Raw genomic sequence first — 18962 nt, forward strand, 5'->3', positions numbered from 1 at the left:
AGACAAAGGCCTCAAGGATTGATGGTCTTCCAGATGGCTGCTACCGTAGTCTAGGTAAAGGAAACTAGGGTTTTCCAATAGCACTGAACTCTGTAAGAATGCTTGGAAAGAAAATGAAAGGACAATAAATAAAACCAAGGGTAAAATGTGTGTGATCCTGTAAACATACTCAGCTATCCAGATCTTACTCAGTCCAAGTTTCACAATGTATAAATGTGTAAGAGAAAGTACATATTCAGAGAAAAAGAGGACCCAAGTTCTAGCCACTTTCAGATGAAGACCCAGATTAAGGATGGCACCTCATCTTCACAGATGAGCCAAATTAAATTATAAAAAAATAGAAAAATCACAATGCTGATCTCTTCATCAATAGAAAAGCATACAAACAATGTACAGTTCTCTGGTAGAAACTGCATTTAAGAAGTATATGTATATGCCCACCATAATCTCTTTCAAATCCATTTTTATAAATGGCTACAACATTATCTTCTATTTTTTTCTGCCTCCCTTGTTTTCCTGCTCTCCTGCCAGTGTTAAATGATGAGTTTTTCTCTTACCAGCATTGACCTAAGTGTGCGCTCCCTAAGGCAAGGCTAATCACAGTGAACCACTTTGCTTACTAAAGAAGGACAGAGCTCTTTCTCTGCAGCTTTAAAGGAATTGAGACAACAGGCTGCCATTGAGAGATTTCTGGCTGGAGGAAACAAAGACTGAAGTAGACCTAAACAGAAACACACAGCACTTTAATTAAAACCGGCATTTCTGCCAGCTATTTTAATTTCAGTGTTCTCAGCACATCATCAGGTACAACGTGATCCACCTCTGTCTGGGACATCCAGACAGCCCAGGTTGCAAGCTGCTCAATACTAGAGCTGCACCCAGCCACATTTATAACCACCCTAACTGGGTTGTATCACTTCTTCCCATTTAAGCCCCCTCCTCCATTGTTAGTTTTTCAGCAGTCGGGCAGGCAAAAGCTAAAAACACTCACAGCACCTCATTAATGACAGGTGCGCTGTCATTCTTTCAAAGATGTTTCCAGTATTTATCATCTACTTTCCCCATCAATCACAATCACCATGAATGCCTTGAAGCCCTTTTCAAACTGACAATGCCTTTCCAAGATAAACTTTGAAAACTCTGTTAGAAACAAGTGTGCAAAAGTTAGCCAAATGTAGCACACTAACCCTGATTTGGGGAAAGAAGATAGTTATGCAGTTGGAAATACAAACATCTGCTAGCCAACTTGAGGAAAATTAATTCAATTCTATATTCCTATGTGTTTCAGGAAATTCTTAGATTTCTTTTAACTGGGAACATCCATATGTAACACTATGCTCTGACCTCTCAAACGCAGATAGGGCTTCTAAAGATACAAAAAGACTGTTTAGAATAACAAAATATACTTAAGCATCAGTTTCCACCCTTGTGGCCTACAACAGGACAAGCGGCTGAAGCAAGTTACACATATTAAGCTGCAGGCATCAAAATTAATTATCTTACACCAAAGGATGCCTCAGAAGAGACCGCTGTAATTAGGATAATAAGCACTAGTGCACATCGTGAATTTTATGTGGGATTTTTTAAGTTCATAAATCCCTTTTGTATGTAATTGTTTTGTTCTTGTTATGTGAAATAAAAACACAAACCATAAATTTAAAATCTTATTAAAATATACACAGTTAAACATGAAATAGAGTGTATATAATCCTCCCACAGTTTCAGACTTCATGGACAATATCTATCATTCTAAGACTTTAAGTATATTAATTGCATGAATTTGAAGTACCTTTAACATTCATCCAATATTGTTATTCCAGAAAGCTTCCAGCTAGGATTAGGACCTTTTGGAAACAAAAATTAATTTGTGGGGAAGATAATAATAACAATTTATCTCAATGTGTTGAACATGAAAGAAAAAAATCAGCTAATACTGTTTTTAAACACTGGAGACCCGGCCCACAGCTTATAGAAATTAAAACCAATCCCTCCATGATAGCAGACTATAGACCAGGCTATAAGTGAACTGGGGCTCCAGTTGGGGTAGTTCACTATGTACTACACATCTACTGCTACATGGGAGGTGTAGATAATGCACCTTTTCGTACTCTCACCACCTCATCTGAGGCCCCTAAGACAGGGAACAGCTGCTGAGGTGGAAGCAGACGGTGCATTGATTGCTTCTTTTAGGATTAGCATTAAAGTGTGTAATGTATAACATTTAACCCTCACCCATACCAAACACGCTCTGCTCCTGCACGATCCCTGATCCTCCTTGACCAGCCACGAGCACATTGCACAACCAGAGAAAAGACGGATTTTGCCTTAAGCCAATAGAACATTTAAAATCGTTTGATGCTGTAGGAACAGCATATATTAATCTTGCTCCTGTTTTTGATTGTGGTTGTTGTTTGCTTTCCAAAGTGCTACGAGGCAACATGAGGTCACTGGTGCCAGATACCATATTTATAATTACATCTCAGAGTGAATTGATAAAACAACTTGTTAACAAATAAAAAAAAAAAAATAGGTAATTCTGCAGTCACTGTGAAATTCATGAACTTTTCTCAGAAAAAAAGAGATATCCAAGCATTTTTCCCCCAATTAGTTACTACTTTCCTCCCTAATTTTCTCAAAAATTTTGGTTGCCACAATATGTGCAATTTCCTCCCTCAGGATTACTTCATAGAATCACAATTAGCTTGAAAACAGTTATCATTTCCCACTCCAGACCTTGCTGTGTTTTAGAAGTGAACTAAACAATTTTTCCTTGCTTCCAAATCTGTTGTAAAACCTAATTAGCATCTGTAAAGTACTCCAGTATTAGATAGAAAGTAAGAGTAGGAAAAGGGTTGTTATAACTGCTCTTGAATTTCTTAAGGAAGAATGGGAGGGGAAAAGTCTTGTGCTAATTTTTTTCCACTTTTCCTTGTAATAGAAATACTATATGGCATAAAAATCTGACAAAAAGTATCACAGTTTTGTTGCAAAGAGCTCTGACATGTATTCACTAAATACATAACCATGCCTTTTAGAGGGGGAATGTGCATGCTGCAAGTGCTGCCTGAAAGAAGAAAGGAAAATTCCACTGACAATTCAATCTGCCACTTACCATGGCTTAAATAACGGCTGGTAACACAGATCACACTGTTCACACTGTTAACATCTCTTTCCACATTAGTTTGCTCAATTTCTGTGAGCCATTGCTGTATCCATCTTAGGTGCTTGTGTTACAAGTAAGCCCTTCAGTACACATTAATTTATGTAATACAAAGCTAAAGGATATCTTTCTGTTAATGTCAGTGGACTTTGGGTAAGACCTCTGAGTCCCAGACAGTGCAAAATATGCACCTTGGCTGTTTTGAGCTAGCAGCTACCAAGTCCTTATCTACAAATTTAAAAAGGGAAACCTCACAAAGGTAAAGTTTCTGGCCTAGTATCATAACCGTATAATTTGTGGATGCAGAAATAACCTCAACAAGTTCATGTGAAGCAGAACTAGAGCATTTTCACTAACAGAAGCTTTTAACTTTTTCTTTTTTTTTTTTTTTTGTAAAGTAAAAGAAGACAACAGTCTGTTAAGACCTTCATAAGACATTTCATTCCATGTGTACGTGAGGGGAAACAGGGAGAGGAAGCAAACTGAACATTATATTATATGACACTTATACATACAAATACGAAGAGATAAACTCCAAACAAAACAGATAAACTTAACTGTGTAAATTTTAGTCCGCAAAACAAGCACGTATAGATGTGTCCAAAATGAATGGAGAGGACTGACTGCAGCAGTGTCTGGCTTATGGCAAACCTCACATTGTAAATGCTTTGGATAAGTATTTGCTGACCAAACCCTGACCTGTTTAGGCCTTTCCAGTAATCATTCTAGAGCAGACGGGTTTAGAAACAAAGTTTAATGTATTAACTTTGGTCTACTTCAGAATGTTTGTAGCCTACATAAGGGATCCAGACATACTGAAGACTAGCAGAATATTGCAATCCATGCCCTCATGCCTGCATGAATGTGGAAGACTACCATTACAACAGAGAAAAGGCAGCTCTAAAACAGGTGAGAGGCTTAAAAGTGGTATGAGGCAACTCCTGGACCTGTCAAAATTGTTCATAAATTTTAGGAAGCAGAATAGGACAGCAGTAGAAGGAACAGTGACACTACTACAACAGGAATGCTTATATTTGATTTCACACTGGTGGTGACCAACCTCAGCACACACAAAGTGCATTAGTCATTATAACTTTATACAGCTCCTAAATGCAAATGGAGGATACAAATTCACAAACAGTAGCCAGGGCCTCTTTTCTACACTCTACAAACCAGAGGCAGTATTGCTGTAGGCAAGAAAGATGTTACCACATAAAGCATTTTACAACATAAAATAGTACAGCAAAACCCCCAGGCATTTACAAAGGAATACAACTATTCTGTATAAAATACACAAACCAGCTGTCTCTCATAGCAGGGTTTGGACGTGATAGCAAGTTGTACTTCCCACATTCCTAACCAAGACCTCAGTTACTTGGTTACTATTACACAGGTACAGTACAAGCTGCCTAAAACGGCTAACAGAAAATGCATTTTCCTGCCACCTACCTACCACATTCTCAGGACTCCTGGCAAGTTAACAGCCCTTTCCCTTACATTTCTATCTTTCAAATGCACATCAATTTACTACCTATCCTAGAAAACTGGCTTTTGCCACTCCTTCTTGGGCTGCCTTTGGAAACACAACTGCAATTTATGTTCTTAATCGCTATCCGCATTTTAAGTTTCCAGGCCTATAATGGCTCTAATGCAATTACTTCTGAAACCCACCACAGTATTGACCACAACACACTTCTTTCATTCCACATTCCTTATCTGAATCACCACACCCATTTTTCTCCAGATGCTCGTATACCATCTGAATGCTTTCCTGTTATTGACTGCATTTAATGAATGAACTGCATTACATTTCTGCAGGTGAGTCCTAAGTCTTAATGACTGTATTCCTTGCCAAAGGAGTAGTTTTACACATACACTATGAGCAGTATCAAACCTTTCTGAAGTCAGACACATTTGCATTTCCTCCAGCCACCTACCTTTTTCAATATTTAAATTTATTTATTCCCCCACTCTAGAATCAACATTTCAATATGCCACGTCATATAAAGCCTTTTCTTTGCTGTTGCTTGACCTCTAAGTCATTGCTTCCCTCTATCATCCAAGTTCTGCAGCTGTAGCTCCACCCAGCTGGAGTTCAGTCCATTTAAGCCCCTCAAGAGTTGGAGAATTTAACCCTGAAGGAGTACTTCCATTTTTCTGCAGCTAAGAAGAGTTATTCTCTTTAATGAATCCTAGCTCTGACAGATTTATACTTCCTGTTATTTTCACTATTGGCATATGCCCTGTCCTGGGTTCAGCAGTAGCAGTCATTTTTTCTCCTTCTTAGTAGCTTTTGCAGCGCTGTGTTTTTGACTTTCGGCCTGGGAACAGAGCTGACAACACCAATGTTTTTAGTTGTTGCTCAAATGTTTAGTCTGACCAAGGACTTTCTGAGTCTCATGCTCTGCCAGGGAGGAGGGGAAGCTGGAAGGAAGCAGAGACAGGACACCTGCTTCAAACCAACCAAAGAGGTATTCCATACCACAGCACATCAGGCCCAGGATGTATAAACTGAGAGTCACCTGGAAGGACTAGTGCACTGCTGGGTTGGGCTACGTATCAGTCAGTGGGTAGTATTGTATTCTCTTCCCTTGTTATTTCCCTTATCATTTATTATTGGTGGTAGCAGTAGTGATTTGTGTTATACCTTAGTTACTAAACTGTTCTTATCTCAACCCATGGGAGTTACATTCTTTTGATTCTCCTTCCCGTCCCTCCAGGAGCGGGGGGAAGAAGGGGGGGGGTGGGGGGGAGTAGACTGCATGGTTCTGATTTACAGCCTGGGCTTAAACCACTACAGGCCCTCACCAAGTTCCTCTCTTGTTTTCATTTCCATCTATTTTCTCCTAAGGCGAGGCATGTGAATGCACCTTGGTGAACTTACTGCAGTCTAGTCCCCTCTCCCATCTTTCCACAGCTACAACAGCTACTTCCTTGGAGTCTATAATTTCCATTCATTCTTACACAAAATAACATGAACCAACTTGCTCTGCTACAGTTTAAACATTCAGAACACACTGTTTTATCACTTTCAAAAGAAAGCAATTTCATCCAGCCATTACCAGCTGGGACTCTCCCTGCAGTGTGACAGGGCTCCCCATACCTTACATATGCTCCAGCCTCCACTAAGTAATGACAGCATTTGAGCATTCATCTTCCCCACCTGACAGTTTCAGTTGTCACATTCAAATATTGGAGAATCCTATTCATGACTCTTAGAAACTGTTAGCTTTTGTTTGACTACTTACATAGTCATGGCACTGGAAGAATGAGCCTGCCATTTCCAGGTGCCTGGTGTTGATTCCCTCTAGGCATCATCTTCCAAATCCTTCTTGTAACCTTTTACACATTTCAAACATTTTAATTTTTAGCAGAACTGGATTATTCCCTCCAAATAGCAGGATGTGTCTGTAATCCAAATAGTTGCCAGCAAACTGGTAAGCTGAGGCACACTAAAAAATAATAACACTACAGGAACCTCCCACACTCTCCATAAAGCAGCATGCAGAATGACAGAAACCAAATGAAAAAATATTGCTGAGCTTGTCAGTAACAGGTATCCCAGAGACAACACAGAACAGCATGAAATACATCAGGTTCACACCTTTTTTCCATAAAGTCGTGCCATAAGAAGAAGGAACACGGAGCATTCATGTTCACATAATCTTTGCATTTAAAGACAAGAGAATTACACATTGATAGAACTTGACTGTTTGAACAGGCAGATATGCTTTCTAGAAATGTTTTGGTTTTCTGATGAGTTTTTCTTCCATTTATATTTTATTCTTGACCAATTTCACCACTTTTAAAATAAAATTACATTTTAAATAAAATCCTGTTACTATTTGTTTCTGTCAATTTTGTTGTACTGAATTCAATTTTGCCTGCAGCAGCATTTCAATTCTGACTTACAACTTTCACTAGAAAGGCCAATTAAATCTCATGATATCACTTTCACTTAACCTAAACAAAATTAAGAGTTTCTCTGAAGCAGACTGGTGTCTTCTAAGCCAAGTTTTAGGAGACACAGGAATGTAAAAAACTACCCCAAACCACACACAACCCCCAAAACAAAACAAAAACTAACAACAAACCCAACCAACCAAAACCCTCAAAACCAAACAAAAACCAAGTTATAGATCAGAAAATACTGTTGTTCAAATACATTTGCAAGCACTGGCTATTTTAACAAGTGTTCAAAAAAATGCTCAAAATATATCTTAGAGATACTAAGGATAGAATATTGTAAGCACTAGTGACATTTCAACAAAATAAAATAGAAAAATGGCCAAGGAGAAAAAAAAAAAAAATTATTTCTGATTTACAGAGCCTCCTGCTCAGGACTGTCTGTTCTGTCTCCATGAACTCTTACTATGAGTTCCTATTATCAACATCCTACTGCACTTAGCTGAACTCTTGTTTTTACTATGATTTTCCCCACTACCATCAAACTATAGACGCATACCACTAAAACCAGGAAGAAACACACAAAACAGGACTTTAGTCCTCTTATTTTGCCCACATTATTGTTGTGATGGGTCTATAGCAGAGACACCATATCTCCAAGTAGGCACATTGCTACCCAGCTGAAACAACCTAAGCCATTTTCTTCTCATTTACCCTAATTTAACACACCTGGGAGCAGTCCAAAGACAAATGATACTAGTATTTGAGTACCAATTTTTCAACCTGATCAGCAGCCATATATTAGGTTTTGGGGTTTGTCTACTCTTCTACCTCAGCAATAATAGAGAAGGAAATGATGAGCACTTCAAAAGCTTCTGTTAGAGTCTCTCAGATCGCTCAATGCTGCTTTAAGATACCAGGGTACTATAACAAGAAGAAAAAAAAGAAAACCAAGAGACTTTTCCAATTGAGAATGCATGGAAGTAGACAGAATATCTGCTTATGAATTTATGTTCTTCCCTCTCTTTCATTTCCTAATTATTGCAGGCTTTTCTACAATGCTAATGCTCTTTTGAAATAGCTCTTAAAAGCAAACAAACAAACCCTCTGCTTTTACTTTCTTCAGAGTACACAAGCAGGACATCCCAAAACAATTTGCAAAGGCAGACGAATCCTGTAAGGCCTCCCTTGGCCCTCACAGTTAAGAAAGGGTTGGAGGTGCTAAGGCAAGGAAATTGTGAGAAAGGAAAGGGAAACAAACACAGCAGAAAAGGAGAATAGACCATAGAACCATAGAATGGTTTGAGTTGGGACCTTGAAGATCCACCCCCAACCCTGCCATCAGCAGGGACCCCTTCTGTTTCCACTTTGAGTACAGTTTGCTCAAATTCCTGTCCAAGGTGGGGATATGATCACTACTAAAAGGCAGAATATCCTTTATAAAAGACAAAGTAGTGAGCTGGTTGCAGAAGGCTTCCCATCAAGATGCCTGTGGATGAAAGTCTGAGGAATGCACAACCAGGTCCTATTTTCCCTCAGAGCAGCCTGACCAAAGGCAAAATTGCTCTAATGCCCAGAGGCTGACCTCTATGAGACTCCAGCTTCTGAAGTAACCTATAACCAACACTGACTCTTCCTGTTTTATCCCTGATTCAAACACAGCATAAAAAACACACAAGCAATGTGGCAAGTTAATTTTCCCAGTTATGACAATCTCCTCTTGAGTGCTACTGTGGCCTGGTATAGAGAAGCAGACTAACACCCTGAATTGCAACCCAGCCGACACAGTCTGTCCCAAGATTTTCAGGCTGAAACCCATTGCACACATACCGTTCAGTGAGGCAACAACTGTTCCTCCTCCCATCTTTGTGACTTTCTTAAATTCTGGATTCTTGTGTCAAAGCTTGCAATGAAAGTGAGACCTAACATATACATCAGATAGCTCTTGTCCTGCCAGCTTCTTCACATGCAAATCTGAAGAGTTCACTACAGTTGTAACTTCTAGGAATGTAAAAGCTTGTTTTCTAATACCAGGTTCTTCTATGTCACTCCAAACTAGAATTAGCTTATTGCTTGAACAGGACTATAGGAAAACAATAGGAAAACTAGAAAACAAAACACAGTTCTATGAGAGAATGAATGGTATGTTTTGGCTCTAAAAAACAAATCAGAATAAATTATACTGTACTGATCTCACATTCCTCAGATACAAGGCAAATTACCAAGAATGTTGCTGATTCTGTGAATTGATAAAGAGTCACTATATCACATACCTACATTTTCCTGTATGGATTCTGGGTTTTGGGGGGTTTATTTGTTTGGTTGGGTTTTGGGGGGTTGTTTTGTTCTGTTTTTATTAATGTAATTAAACCAGAACATTGTTTTCAGTCAACTTTCCCTAATGTTGAAGTAAATCGCTTGTGGTTATAACCGTGTGCTCAAAGCTAAAACCCCCAAAACTGCAAAAGAAGTAACAGTGCTTGAAAAAAATGCAGGGTCTTAGTGCCTATAAATAGTTCATTGACATATGAACAAAGACATATACCTGGCATTTCCAAACAGATGTTTACAGAGTAGTATCAATTCACTAAGATTTGAATATGCTTATGTTTTAGAATTACACGCCATGACAGAGAGGCAGTCAGGATGTTTTACACCAATTGGTCCAAGCACTCTACATTCCTCCAGTGGTACAACACTGTTTCAGCTGGGCTGTGTCAGCTCTTCCTTCAGAAAACAAGTATCCAAATTCTTGCAAATTGATCAGGGCGACACACTCTGGGCTGAATATAAACTGGAAATGGCAGCAATACGTTCTCTTTCTCAAGACTCTTCTGAAAAATCAACCTAAATGATTAAATTATGACTCTTCATCAGGGACTGTAGCAATATGACAAGGGGTGAAGGGGTAAAACTTAAACAGGTGAAGTTCAGGTTAGATACAAGGAAGAAGCTCTTTATTGTCAGAGTGGTGAGGCATTGGAACAGGTTGCCCAAGGAAGTGGTAAATGCTCTATCCCTGGCAGTGCTCAAGGATAGACTGGACAGGGCCTTGAGCAACCTGGTCTAGTGGGAGGTGTTCCTGCCCATGGCAGGGGCATCAACCTAGATGATTTTTAAGGTCACTTCCAAACAAAACTATTTTGTGATTCTAATGTGTTCATAAATACAGCCCCACTTCTTGATTACTTGTAGGAAGCACATATATTTCATCCAGTTAATTTCTAAAAATCTTTATACATCTTTATACTAGTATTTTGAGTTTAGCAACATTTCAACATGTTGACATTGCCCATTAGGAGATTTTAATGATTGCTGACTCATAACATGGAGTGATCCTGACCCTTTCTCTATGTTTCAGAGGAGAAAATCAAGAACATCAGTCATTATGACCATAATTGTCCTCATAAGCCTACGTGCCTGCTATTAAGGACAACCACATCGAAAACATAGATCTGTACTTTGCAAAAAAAATATTTTTGAATGTATATGTACAACACCTAGCATGGTTTTTTACATAGCTTATGCAAGTGTACAGAGGATATAACTATATATAGATATCTTTACATGACTTCACATTTTTATGATTCTTTGTAGGTGAACTGAGGCAGGCTTTAGAAAATTGTCATTCACCTTCTGTAATTCATCTTTTCTAAAGGTCAAAGCATTCTAAATGCACTTTGCCACTCTTTGGTGTTAAAAATTTCACAATATAAACCTATTCAATAAAAACACATGTTCTCATGCTGGCATTTACATAATTCACAGTTAGTAAGCTAAGCCAGCCCACTGCAATAAACCGAATATCACAGTAAACAAGCTAAAGCTATCTAAATTATGAACAAACTAATGAGTTCTTACTGTTCATTAAGGTTGCCTAGGAACTAGTTTTACTTTTTTGAAAAGCAGTCAATGACTGAACAAACAGCCCAGCCCCCAAAACGTGCAGTGAAAACAGATAATGTCTGAAAGCTATGAAACCAGAGTGTCAGACTTACAGCCCAGCCTGGCCAGGCTGCCTGACAGCACTGAGATAATAACTTACGAATAGTGATGACAGTGTGCTCTGGCCAAGAATTAAATAAAATAAAAAAAAAGCAGCCACCTAAAGTAGACTTTTAATTCGTATGGAAACATACAGAGATATGCGCTGACCCTTTGGGCCATTAACAACCAAATTAGCACAAAACCCATAGATTTTCTAGACATTCATTAACTGCCAAAGAAAATGGCTCCAAGGGGGTATTAGCCCCACTCACTAGCCTCATGTCCCCAACCTGTGCCTCAGCAGTGCTGCTCCATGCTTTTTATGCAGTGAGACAACGTTTCTCTAGACCCTTCACAGCCTGTGACATGGAGCGGAGGGGCAGAGGGGAAAGGCATAGCGGAAGAGTCTTTTCCTCCAGTCACAGCCCCACAACACAGAGCTCTTGCAGGTAAGAGTGAAGCTCCTGCTACATGGCAGGTACAGGAGCAGGAGGCACCTGCCATGGCCTGTTCTCCCAAGTGGTCTTCCAGCTCCACCATGGAGAAACTTTGAAGTGCATGCTCAGTGTCTAGATCTCTGGTGGATTTTATGCTTTGAAATTTGGAGCAAACCCAAAGCACTGCCTCCAGTGCAAAAACTCCAAACTGGTGAAGTGTTTGAAAACTGCAAGCTGATCCAGATTCACAGTTATTGGAAAAATAAATTTGTAAACGCCAATACAACCTACTGAGAAATTGGCTTTTGCGTTGCAAAAGGTGATACAGCAAGGGTACTTGTTAAGCTATTCACAGGAGTCAGGAAAGTAAAAGAGACCTTCAAAAAAGATGTTATTGATCTAAGATGATTATTCAAAGTTCTTATTTTAATGCTACAGTCACATGCTCTTTAAACCAAATATTACACATTCACAGAAACACTAAGAGATAAATTCTCTTTAGTGATCTTTGCACAACAATAGACTCACTCTGGCCAAGTAAGTTATTTTAGTGATGCAATGATGTGTTTTTTAAGGTAAAAATATTTCTTAATTTTCATACCACCTTAGATAATACTATTGTGTATTACATTTACCACAACATGTATAAGATTTACACTATCACATTTCAAATCAATCCAGTCATTCTGACTTGAAAGATTCCGGTCTTTTCCAAACATTTTACATAAGAGAGGCCAACTACTTGCTTCAGTTCAAGACAAATACACATTTTGAAATGTGGAGAATACCTGCAAAATGGTAGCTCCCGTTTCCTAGCCATTTACACATGGTCACAATGGGTATTAATTGCCTCCATTTTTGCTCTGCCAGGACATTATACTTAATCCACATATAGGTGTAAGATGAGACATAAGGCAATGAAGAGTCAAGCATTTTGGTTCTGTAGTTCATACACACATTTTCTGCAAGAATACAGAGTACTTTGATTAGATTTTGATTGAAGTAACAGCTTTGCAAGGAAGGGTTACTTCTGTAGTAGATTAGGTACCACTCTATACTTGAAAACTTGCACTTATTTTTAACATTATCAAGAGTATGAGTATTGAAGTTTATCTGCTTTTAATATTTCTTTACAAAATATTTGTTCTTATTTCTAATAGAAAGCCTTGATTCTCAGACCACAGTGGTTTGCAGAGAGCACTGCCTTGGGGCTGAGACAGTAGGGGCATTGAATTTTCACTCTGCCATAAGCTTTCTGAGGATCTACAAAAAGTTACTGAGTGATCCAACAGCCTGATTCCCCTATAAAATGACAAAAACAGTTATTTTGCCCTGTCTAGTTTTGGCCCACAGGAATTGGGCAGGGTTAGGTCAACGACAAGTATATCACTTGAGTATTCAGCCACAACTACAATAATTATTATCCTTACTCTTAACTGCTCTGATGAGGAGGGAAAAAATGATGGGTTTGTGTAGAGAAACAAACCTGCTTAATACCTCTGTTTTAAAAATACCATCTTCACTTTCCTGTTGATTGGATTTCTTTTTCAGAAACAGCAAAACCCCATTCTAACTACAAAATACTTTTTTCTCTAATAAATACTCACAGGAAAAAAAAAAAAGAAAAAAAAAAAAGAAAGAAACCAACCCCACATGTTTTTGTGCTTCTGTTTAATTCAAAGAACACGGCAAATAATGTTAAGAGGGTCTTATATCTGTAATTGTTGGTAAATTTAGAATTTGGTAAATTACAGAATTCCAGAAGTAAAACCTGGCTTCTAAGCTCTTCTACAGCTAGGTCAGAGAAGAGAGTTTTTCACATAGTAATTATCACTGATAACAGTGCACACTCTCCATTAAATTTTCATCATAATGATTGAGTTCAGCAAGAAGTAGAGGCCAGTTCAAACATAAATTTTTGTTTCTCTTCTTGTTCCAAAGTATAAATGAGTTTTTATTAATACATACTGTATTTAAGTTTACTACAACGGGAAGTCTTGTTTGTTGTTTTGCGAAAAGACATTTTAAAAATTACTAATTACACATTAGTCCAATTTTTCAGAGATGATTAAGCAATGCAAACAACATCTCACTTTACCATAACCCCAGCCTTTTCCAGAAACTGATTAGTTTTATGATCAGTTAAAAATTAAATGGGATAGTTCTTGCGACCTACAAGAGCCTTAAATCATTAACATGTCAACAGAAGGTGCCCAAACCATCCTGTTCTACTGTACATGCAAAATTTTACAAACTTACATTTCTGATTGAGTATTTAATATGCTCCTTTCAAATTTTAACTCAGTTCTACCCTGAACATAATTTTTATATAAAGTTTGCTTCAGAGGAGATCAAGTTACTTGAAGGGTAAACGAAGGGCTACAATATGTTCCCCCACTAACAGTACTCAATTCAGTTCACACGTAGCATCACATATTGAGAATAAATCACACAGACTCTCCAAACATACTTCACCACCATCATCACTGCTTCCAGCTCTAAGGAATTTAAACATAATCCCTTTTACAGGAATACTTTCTTGTCTCAAATCCTTCCTTTGTATCACCTGAAGCATAAATGATGCCACTAGCATGGCACTGTGTGGAGATCAGGGCTGAATCTCGCACAAAGGTCAGTGACAGAAATTGGAGCCACACTTCACAGACTTTTGGATCGTGACCACGTTCAGTGTTGACTGTCTTGAGCTCAATTTTGTAAAAATATTATTTTGAATGGCATGATCTGATTTAAATGGCAAAACCAAGCTAAATAATATGTGTCTGTGATGAAATACTATTAAAAAGTAAAAGCTACAAGTCTGAGGGGAAAAAGGCTGGTTTCCAAAAGCCTTGCAACATGTTTGATAAATAAAGGAGCTCAAATACCTGCCTCATCACAAATGGCATACTTTTGCTCCATCCTGGCATTTCTTAGAGGTAATCAAAAGTCCACTTTTCTTGGCTTTCCCTTCTCCAGTCAGGTGAAAGGCATCATGAGTGGAATAAAAGGTTCCTTATCGAGAGTGTTTTTTATTCATTCAAACAAAAAACAGATTTATGATGGGAACAAGACAGACAAATGAGAAAAGTAAAGAAAAGGAAGGATGCACAGGAAGGAAACATCATGCAATTAAAAAAAAATAAAAAATAATAATTCCTGTCTGCTTTAATATTAAACTAAACAATGAGTCCAGTAAACCACAGTCTACTTTACATCCAGTTTGGACACAGATATTTTGCCCACACAGGACAACAGGTATCTGCTTTTTGGAACTGCTAGTCCTGCAGCAGCTGCTGTGACTATGCAGATGGAGTAGCGTATGAGTAGCTAATCTTGCCTCCCTACATTTTCTCTCCATATCCACACACATGGCCTGTGCCTGCACTGGAAGGTGAGAGCATGCCACGCAGAATGCAGCTCCACCAACTAACAGAGCAGCCTAAGAAAGAGAAATAAGAAAGATAAGAAAAGAGGCAAGATTATAGTGAGTGTTCATTGAATAATACCATATTTTAACACTGCTGTCTAGATTTTTCAAGCAAATTAACTTAATGTTATGAACCATTAAGTATGTCTTCAAAAGAAGAGGAAATATCTCCCAAATTATTATTCTTTCTAGTTATTTTCTCTATGGTTCCCTGACCCTGTGAACTGCAGAGCAGCATGAGCACAGTTCAGGGAGCACAGCTCAGCCCCTCGATGCTGTCTTATCTGTGCCTGGGCTTGTCTGGCTGAAGTCTTGCTCCCCAGCAGTGCAGCACCCAGTACTTGCTGCTGTGTGGAGATCCCTGCCTCAAAAATAGGCTGGTCTCTGTCATCACTTCACAGGACAGTGAGAAAATGACATGGCTCTGTCACCTCTGCTTCCTACAGATCCTTTCACCCCTGTGAGCCCAAATAACATCTACAGGATATGACGCTTGCACCAAGGCAACCAGCAACCTCCTGTCACAGAAAAGCTCTGGGAGAAGGGTCAAAATTCTGTATTAATCTGGTGACCTGACAGTTTCATCAAGACTGGCTCTTCTCTAGGAATAAAGATAAATCTAAGTCTCTGTCCCTCCTCTGCCCACAGAACCAGCTAATAATTCTTCCCCATTAGTAACAGCAGCTGCCCATGCAGGGCTGGATGCATTGCACCCACTGGATACCCACAGGTCCACAACAGTCTCATTGCAATCCAGACCCAGACAGCAGCCAGCCTGCTCGTGCTGGCCACCTGCACAACCCCTGCACTCCAAGCCCATTGCACATGCTGCATCCGCCACTGAATTCAACTGTCCAAACCCCCAAAACAGTTTAACAACTGGTGTTGTTAAACTAATGATCTAGCAAAACCCAATCTAGATATACAAATAAGTACAATTGCCCAATTTTATAAACTTTAGGAAATGAGGATGTCAACACACTCCTCAATCAGTTCAGCTTCCTAAATTCACAGTAGAAGACAAAACAAAAAATCTACTACTTGTCTATGAAAATAAAGCCAGTTAAACTTTAACGTGTTGAGAAAATGCTGAGATTTGAAACACTGTCTTCCTTAAAGTCTTCGTATTTACCAGCCTCCCCTTTTGCTGTCTGCTGTGATGATTACAAGGGATACAATTAGAGCATACAAGCTGAGGAAGACTAGAAGTTAAAGCATATACTTTCCTGGAAAGAGATTAACTATCTTAATTATTCAAGGACCTCATCAGAAAGAAAATAATAATGTAAATTTCCATAACTCTGGAGAGGCAGACTTTGCAGATGTTAGCACCACTGCTGCCCAGAAGCCTGCAAATGATCTCCCTCGCTGTTCCAAAACACATTTCTCCCTTTCACACTCTCTCCTTCACATGCATACACAAATATATATTACTTTTAGTAGATCTGCTAGCCTTACCAAAACCTTATTGTTTCAAATGATCTCAAGTAGAGTGGATGACAACAGTAACATATATTCCTATTCGTACAAGACAAGCTACTACCATTATTCCTACAGCTGAAGAAGTTTGGGATCACGAGAAGGACAGTGAGAGGTACATTTACCTTTTCCACAAAATTTTCTTTTCTCAGCATTTTCCAGTAACTTTCAGTTGTAGCAGACATGAAGGAAGGGAACACTGAAAACACAGTTCATTGACAAAAGAGAATGAAAAATTCTAAATAAGAGACGCATTGATTTGGGATTGGTTCTTGGTCCCTTTTCTCAGAAAAGGTTCAGATATGTAAGCAGGGTAGACCTGAAATATTCATTATAGCAGAAGGAGTCTTTTGACAAGAAGCATTTGCAAGTTTCTCTTCAGATTTCTTATCAGCACACTCACAACACCTTGCTACTAGGACATGTACAGGTTTTCAGTACAGGCAAAGACCTACTTCTGAATCACTCAAATTTTTCCAAGTAAACACACCGCTATAGTCTACGCACAAAAGTCCAATTTATTCCCTGAAAGAAGCAACAGTGGGAAAATACATCATAAATGTATACAAAATAATACAATTAATAGAAACAGCATGCCGCATATCTAGCAACCTGTGGTGCTTTCCTCAAGCTTGGCTCTTGATGCCCAGAGGCATGGGGATCTATGTATGGAACAGCAACTGTCAACAAAGAAAATAACTTTCTACTTCTCATTCTCACACCTTGAAAATGTGAAAAAAAAAACCCACAACCAAAAGGTTATGTTGTGAATCATTCCAAATGTATGATTTAGTTTTAAAGGCAATGTGACTTTGTGGTCCCGATGAAGATTTGGTTTAAACAATTTATTCCCAGTACAGCATTACTGATTTAAATAAACATTGCTATTGGAAGAGCTATCTATTTAATTTGATAGCAATCAAATTGCCCAGACCAGTCTGCTGCTTAATGACAACTGTTTCTTCTAACACATGCAGGAAAATGAAACCTACTCCCTTTCCGTGTTACAGACATCACAATCAGTCTGCTGAGAAGAAGCCCCTTTATTTACAGCAGTTCAATGAAAACAGAATTCTAGTCATCAACTCTATTATTCACTGGATGTTCCTGTAACTTATATTTCTATAGCAGGTGCATGTTTCAATGCTTATTATCTTACAATTCTTTTACTGGGATTCCAGGCGCAAAACTGCTGGTAGTGAGATTTTACATGAAATTACATCTTCTGTTTTGTGTACACCCACCAGAAATGGACTGAACTCAACAGAGAGATACAGACCCAAATTCAATTATACATGCATTAAAAAAAAAATACCCAATTTTAAAAGAAAATTAGGGGTTGGGGGTTGGGGGTTGTTTTGTTTTGTTTGTGTTTGCTTGGTTTGTTTTGTGTTGGGGATTTTTGTTTGGTTGTTTTGGGGGGAGGGTTATTCTGGATAAAAATACAGTTATTAACTACTTTTCCCGTACCTTTCCTGAAGAGAAGGGATGATGATAGGTAATGAAGGGAACAACCGATCCCACGCAGTGATTCACATATCCAGAGGCATTTTGTGACTCTAAGTAGCTAATGTTTGATGCTGGCATTGAGATTTGGCTTCAGTTCCTTCAGCTCAGCTCTAGGAGAACTGAAAGACCACTAGAAGACACAAGCACCGCCTTATTTATGGAGATCTCCTCCTCATTTGCAACATCCAGCTGTTTTTTCCATAGGAAAGACTGATGCAGAATTGTTCAATAACTGCCAAATACACTGAAACTCACTAGAGTTTCGTAATCAGTCATACATGTAAAAAGAGTTATTTGGATAGAGTAAATATGTCCCTTATGTCAAAAGCCCTGTGTAATCCAACCAACAACACATATAGGAATAAAAGAGTACACTGCTGTAGTGTGCACACTTCAGGGACCATAGAATCCTGAACAGTACTTACTGGCAAGTAGCTCCCATTCTCTGTCATAATAAATCTGTGAATATGCACACAGTTCATCATTAGAAGATACCTCAGCACGAGCTCTTCAGAGAGAAAGCCAATTACAAAATGCTTGAATGGCAGGAGGGTCATATGCTGCCAGTATAGTCTGCTTCAGTCCTGACTGATGTTCTGATGAAAATGCAGCTGATTTTTCTTGACACAACATATGTAAGATCAGGACAAAAGATTATGTCACAGGTGAATTAGTGCCTCCAGCTAGGTAACGCACTCTTGGTCCATCAGAGACAGCCTGGAACAATTAAGTTCAAATAACGTGCCTCAGTTCTTCATTTCTACTGAACCTCTGATTTGGCTAACAGACTTGCAAAAGCAAATTACACCCAGACAAGATCTTACTGATTATACACGTGCAGATGCTGAAAAGAAATTATTATTTCAGATAAAGTTATTACTGCAGAATGCAAATGTTTCCTCTCGGTTTACCTTCTCCTATCACTATCACTAACTAGATCCAAATTACTCTTATCCACAATAAAGTTACACTGCCAAGCCTTGAAAAATATTACCATCCTAAGTCACAATGTCTTTCTTCAGAGGGCCTTCAAAAACACACTAGGTGTATAACAAGA

This window comes from Neopsephotus bourkii, unplaced genomic scaffold, assembly GCF_033783945.1.
Source record: "Neopsephotus bourkii isolate Nb327-2 ecotype Australia unplaced genomic scaffold, CSIRO-AGI_Nbou_v1 NB_1574, whole genome shotgun sequence".
In the NCBI taxonomy this organism is placed as follows: Eukaryota; Metazoa; Chordata; class Aves; order Psittaciformes; family Psittacidae; genus Neopsephotus; species Neopsephotus bourkii.